The sequence below is a fragment of the Pyrus communis genome, chromosome 8 (genome assembly GCF_041283825.1).
Source record: "Pyrus communis isolate YQ-2024b chromosome 8, ASM4128382v1, whole genome shotgun sequence".
NCBI lineage: Eukaryota > Viridiplantae > Streptophyta > Magnoliopsida > Rosales > Rosaceae > Pyrus > Pyrus communis.
The window spans coordinates 2,158,395-2,165,284 of NC_142572.1; the positions used below are offsets into that span (position 1 = coordinate 2,158,395).

The window sequence follows — 6,890 nt, forward strand, 5'->3', positions numbered from 1 at the left end:
GATCTGATTGAGAGTGATTACAGCTTATGGAATTGTCAACTCTTGTAGAGTGATTGTAGGATGTAAATGTAATTAGCTTGATTATAGGTTCTATTTACTTAGAATAGCTTATTAGCTTTGTATAAAGGTCATGCCTTGTGTGCCAATATTGTCATAAATACAATATACAAGTTCACAAATTTATATGGCATCAGAGCACTAATCCTGGTGACTCTTTCACGCTTCCGCCACCACAAACACCATAACCACCATAGCCTTTCCATAATCTCTACATCTCTCCCACAAATATCATTGACAATACCATGACAGAACCAACCAAACCCGAAAATAAGAAACCAGATGAGAATCTCATGGAGTTCTCAGACTCATACACAATACATCCCTCAGATCACACTAGACTTGTTCTAGTTTCCAAAACTCTTGATGGAAACAACTACGGGCAATGGAACCGTGCCATGCGCATGTGTCTTAGCGCAAAGAACAAGATTAGGTTCATTGATGGAACCATCAAGGCTCCATCACCCCTGGACGCAAAGTATGCAGCCTGGAAAAGATGCAATGACATGGTTACATTATGGATTGTGAATTCAGTCCACTCCGACATAGCCGGCAGCATCATGTACACTAAAACTGCTACCGCAGTTTGGAACAACCTCAGAGACAGATTATCCTAGAGTAATGACTCGAGGATCTACCAGATTCGACAAGAAATTGTCGAGAATCGTCAAGGGCAGCTCTCCGTTTCTACTTATTACATGAAGATGAAAGCTTTATGGGACGAGTTAGCGTCTTATCATGACCCATTCGATTGCACTTGCACAGGCTTGAAAGGAGTTGCTGAACAGGAAGAAAAAGAGAGAGTTATGCAGTTTCTGATGGGATTAAATAACTCCTATGCAACTGTATGAGGCTCGATTCTGATGATGAGCCCACTACCTAATACACGCCGAGTTCATGGCCTCATTCTCCAACATGAACGACAGATGGATGTGGCCAGTCATCGTGATATGGGGACAAACTCTCATACGATGTAGGTTCAGCGAACTGATGCGTCGTCATCTCATAGCAAAACTTCCAACACGTTTTCACGTAAGTCACTCAAATGTACTTACTGCGACGAAGATGGACACTTGGTGGATTGTTGCTATTACATTATTGGGTTCCCAGAAGGACACAAATGGCATGGAAAAAATGTGAAGCCCAAGAATAAGAGAGCAGCCAACAATGCCGAGGTTATCAATCCTGCAACAACCACCAAGACCAAAGCTTCTGATGGTCCTACGTTCACTACCAATGAATATAATCAAATCATCGCCATGCTCCGTAACGGTAATGGACAACCACTTGCAAATGCAACAGGTATTTTCTTGCCTAAATGCAATATAGCACAAACAGACCCACATTCGACTCTATATTAGATTGTTGATAGCGGAGCAACTGACCATATATCTCATTCACCACCAACACACAACATCATGGATGCTCAACATGACTATGTTGGGTTACCAAATAGGGGACAAGCGGAAATAAAAAAGATTGGTTCTATAAAATTGTCACATGAGCTATCTCTTGATAAAGTTCTTTATGTACCAAAGTTCCACGTCAATTTGTTGTCTGTTAGTAAATTGACAAGAGCTTTGCGATGTATAGTGACGTTCTATCTTGATTTTTGTGTTGTGAAGGACATGGATACGAAGAGGGTGATTGGCCTGGGCAAGCATTTTGATGGGCTCTACTACCTTACACCGAAACAAAATCCTCACCTCGCCAACCACATTCATCATACCACCAACCTGTGGCATCGGCGCCTTGGGCACCTATCATCCGCACCTTTACTTTCATTGGCCAAGAATAATACTGAAATAATGTTTGATTCCAAACACATTTGTGAAGTTTGCCCTTTAGCAAAGCAAACTCGTTTACCCTTTCATAATAGTGAAATTAAAACTTCCACACCATTTGATTTAATTCATTGTGACATTTGTGGCCCTTACAGACACCAAACACACTTTGGGGCATGATATTTTCTCACTATTGTGGATGATTTCACTCGTTTTACTTGGGTACATCTTATGAATTTCAAATCTGACACCCAAACATTATTAAAGTCCTTTTTCTCTTGGGTCAAAACCCAATTTCAACGTACCATTAAAGCCCTTCGTGCGGATAATGGGAGTGAATTTCTTTCCATGCGTCCTTACCTAGACTCGTGTGACACCTCCTTCCAACATTCTTGTCCTTACACACTACAACAAAATGGGGTGGTTGAACGTAAACATAGGCACCTTTTAAATGTTGGTCATGCTCTTAGATTTCAAGCCAACTTACCCTTAAAATTTTGGGGGGAAAGTATCCAAACTGCTTGTTATCTCATAAATTGTCTACCTACAACCTTGCTCTCCCATAAGTCTCCGTATGAACTTTTGCATAACACACCACCTACTTATACCCACTTACGAGTTTTTGGATGCCTTAGTTATGCCACCAACCTCACACCCATCACTAAGTTTGACGTCCGTGCTCGTCGTTGTATTTTCCTTGGTTATCCACTTGGCCAAAAAGGTTATAAGGTATATGATCTTGTCACACACAAAATCTTCACCTCACGAGATGTCATCTTTCATGAACATATATTTCCTTACACAACTTCACCCACCATTGACCAAAATGACATGCCTATTACTCCCATTATCCACCCAACACACGGCACAAATACCAATACCCACATCACCTCCACTTTTGACTCAATTCCCACGGTGCTTGATTCACTACCTAATCAGGTTCCTATTTCCCCGACCGACCTTGAGAGTTCCTCACCACCTACACCACTCATTATCTCCACCACACTCGAGCCTTCCTTACCCAACTTGAGCCTTCCCATTCCACCTGCCACGACCGACAGTCACACACCACCTGAACCTTCCCCATCTGTACTCCCTCGTCACTCTACTCGTCCCACCAAACCCCCTGCACATTTCAAAGATTATGTGGCTCATCATTCAACCTTGCTCACACCCACGAATCCCCTCTCACCATCCATGTCCAACACGAGATATCCACTACATCAGTATGTTTCCTATTCTTGCTTGTCTCCTGGGTATCAACGCTTTGTTTCTCATATTTCACACTTGGTGGAGCGTACTACCTATGAATAGGCTTGTCAGAATCCCCACTGGGTTACAGCAATGCAAGCCGAACTCACAACTCTTGAAGACAACAAAACGTGGAGTTTTGTTCCACTACTGCCCGGACAATGACCCATTGGTTGCAAATGGGTTTTCAAGCTCAAGTACCACTCCGAAGGAACTCTTGAACGCTACAAAGTGCGTCTCGTGGCCAAAGGCTTCACCCAACGTGAAGGTATCGACTACAAGGAGACCTTAACATCAGTGGCCAAACTCATTACCGTGCGTTGCTTATTGACTGTGGCTGCTGTCCACAATTGGCCTTTACATCAAATGGACGTCCAAAATGCCTTTCTTCATGGAGAACTTCAAGAAGAGGTATACATGTTGCCTCCCCCGGGTTGTCGTCTACAGGGGAGAATGTTGTGTGTTGATTCCACAAATCTTTATATGGTCTTAAACAGGCGTCCAGAAGTTGGTTTCGAGAATTTTCTTCGGCAATTTGTGACATTGGTTTTTGCCAATCTAAGGCAGATTACTCTCTATTCACTCAAGTCAAGGGTACTTCGCTCACTATTGTATTGTTATATGTTGATGATATGGTGATTACATGCAACAATGAGACAGAAATCAAGAACCTAAAGGATTTCCTTAGCAGTCGATTTTGAATTAAAGATCTTGGACTTTTGAAATATTTCCTTGGAATTAAGGTCGCACGTTCGAAAGCTGGAGTCACAATATGCCAACGGAAATATACACTGGACATATTGGAGGAGGCTAGGTTACTTGGTGCTAAACCTATGAAAGTTCCAATGGAGGCCGATTTGGTGCTTACACCAGCAGGAAGCACTTCACTTCATGAACCTGCGGGGTATAGGCGCTTAATTGGAAAATTGATTTATTTGACCATCACAAGACCGGAAATAACATACACTGTCAACACATTGAGTCAGTTTATGCAAGATCCACAATGACACCATCTTGATGCAGCATATCGACTTCTTAGATACCTTAAAGGAGCTCCTGGGCAAGGTTTGTTTTCTTCCCAAAGTGAATTACATTTAACTGGTTAATGTGATGCAGATTGGGCTCATTGCCCCATTACATGTCGATCAGTGACCGGTTATTGTATTTTTTTTGGAAAGTCACTAGTGTCTTGGAAAAGCAAGAAACAAGTTATAGTAGCCCGTTCATCCGCAGAAGCGGAGTATCGATCCAGGGTTGCAGCCACTTGTGAATTAAGTTGGTTAAGATATTTACTGGAAGATTTGCTTGTTAACCATCCTCAGCCGGCAAGATTATTTTGTGACAACCAAGCCACCTTACACATAGTAGCAAATCTGGTGTATCATGAACGTACAAAGCATATCGAGATTGATTGCCACACAATCCGAGAGCGAGTTCAAAAAGGAGAAATCAAAACTTCCTATGCTAGGACAGGGGAGCAGGTTGCAGACTTGTTTACCAAGCCATTACGTGCGCCTATTTTCCATGCACATCTAGGCAAGTTGGGTGTGATTGACATTCACACTCCAACTTGAGGGGGAGTGTTAAAGGAAAGAAAATCAAGTGATCTGATTGAGAGTGATTACAGCTTCTGGAATTGTCAACTCTTGTGATAGAGTGATTGTAGGATGTAAATGTAATTAGCTTGATTATATGTTCTGTTTACTTAGAATAGCTTATCAGCTTTGTATAAAGGTCTTGCCTTGTGTGCCAATATTATCATAAATACAATATACAAGTTCACAAATTTATAATATTACCAAAAGATACTTTGAAATTGGACCGTCATTCCTAACATTACCATACGACAATCTGTATTCTAAAACCATCATTTTTATATTACTAGACGATAATTTGAAATGAACCATCATTCCTAGCATTACCAGACAACAATTTATATTCTAACGAGCTTGCTCAGCTCCAGGCCTAAGCGTGGAAATAATGCAGGACTGGGCCTCCCATTAATTCCTGGACTATTGTGCCTTTGCATGCTCATTAATTTGGGTTTGCTTTTTTTGTTGCTCAATTTGTGTTTGTGCTCAAACATTTTGGAGGAAAGAGACCTAGGCAAGATTTTGTTGTCTGTTGAAAGAGATGTACCGAATCTTGAGTCAATACACCATGTGTTATAATATAAATAAATAAAAAAGTAAAAAATATATCCTCTCTTTATTTATATAATGGCGTCGTGTATTGATTGTGTTCCGATACATGGGAAAAATCTCTAGTGGAGAGATTTAGTCTGAAAGTTGGGTAATTATTCTATGGCAGACTGCCTCATCATCTTCTCAAGTCAAACAACATGTGGTAACGTTGACCATCAGCTTAATTCCATCCAATAAGATGCATTTCTTTCTTCCTAAGTCGTTGGTTAATTCGTTGGTTGGTTTCGGAAGAGATGATCCTTCAACAATGACCTTAAACAATGAGTTGATCTGCTTCAACACTGTCAAACTTACTAGCTTATTAATGCTTCGGTGTGTATAATACCAATGCAGATGTTGCAACCAACATGAAATCGCAATTCACTCAGCCTGGACATCATCACAATTCACAATCGCAATTTGGTTGTGACTCGTGAGTAGCAAATGAAAAGCATATGCAGTTTTCTTATTAAAACAAGGATCATGATCCTTAATTCCTACAAACTTTATGAGCAACAGACAATTGAGGGTTACTAAACCAAAATACTTGACCCAAATTTCAATCCCAAGGTTTCCGCATCCTCCCACAACTCATCATATATTCCTTTGTTTATCTCTCATTTCTCTCTCGTATTTACCTTTCATATCTAAACAAAAAGTGAAAACTAAAAACTAAAAACTAAAAACTAAAAACCAAATAGTTAATTGGTGAAGCAACCGTACATTTCTTATTCTCTTTTGGTTTTTCTTCCAAACTTTATGCGGAATTGACATTATTGATGAAGGTTCTCAAGAAAATTCAGGTTGACAGCGCCTCGTTGCTTAGTTACAATTTTCCATATCCTACCACTCTCCCTTATTCGTCAGCCTCTCACCACCACCCACTAGAGAGCCCACATTCCACACAAGAGGTTGCAAATGCAAGGATTCGAACATAGGATTTTTAGCTATGATTCCCTAAGCTCTAAATTTTTAGATATAAACTAGCTGCGTGAATGATGAAGACAGCAAATCATTTTGTAATTTTGTTCTAAATAACTATCAGCCATATGCAAGTCGATAATCTCTCACTTGAGTCCTCCTGTATCGCGATAACAACATATCAAAACTCAATATCACTATGCTACACAGTAACTGAAGTTAATGAGTTATGAGAATTCCACAAGAGATTTTATTAACTGAAAATATAACTTTAACCTTTCAAATTCAAATTTTTCCATATAAAATTCGACATAATTTTTTTACTAAAAAAAAACCAGTAACTAGGATCCACTTAAGTGAATTCATTAATTACATATTACTTTACACATTTTAAATATTTTAGATGCCTAAAATACTGACACACCCCGACCGAGATCGGAGCGTGCTGGCCGTCACACAAAGGTGACGTAGCCATGTGCACGTGCGGAAGCTAATAAGTAGTAATATAAAAGTACGAATAATTAAAAACTAGCATACAAATACTAGAATGAGTGCTAGTTAGTGCAATACAAATTCAGAGCAGGTCTATAGCAGTCCAAATAAAACGACAACAGTAGTACGCCCGAAGGCGACCCTACGATGTGGAGTGTCTGTCAGAACGCCGAAAAGCTCACAAGGGAAACCACCGCAACGG

At 40.2% G+C, this 6,890-nt stretch overlaps 1 pseudogene; it reads left to right on the forward strand.

The window, feature by feature from the left end:
* Positions 1 to 455: 455 nt before the first annotated feature.
* On the forward strand, positions 456 to 1,726 carry LOC137717196 (uncharacterized; annotated as a pseudogene).
* The last annotated feature ends 5,164 nt before the right edge of the window (positions 1,727 to 6,890 follow it).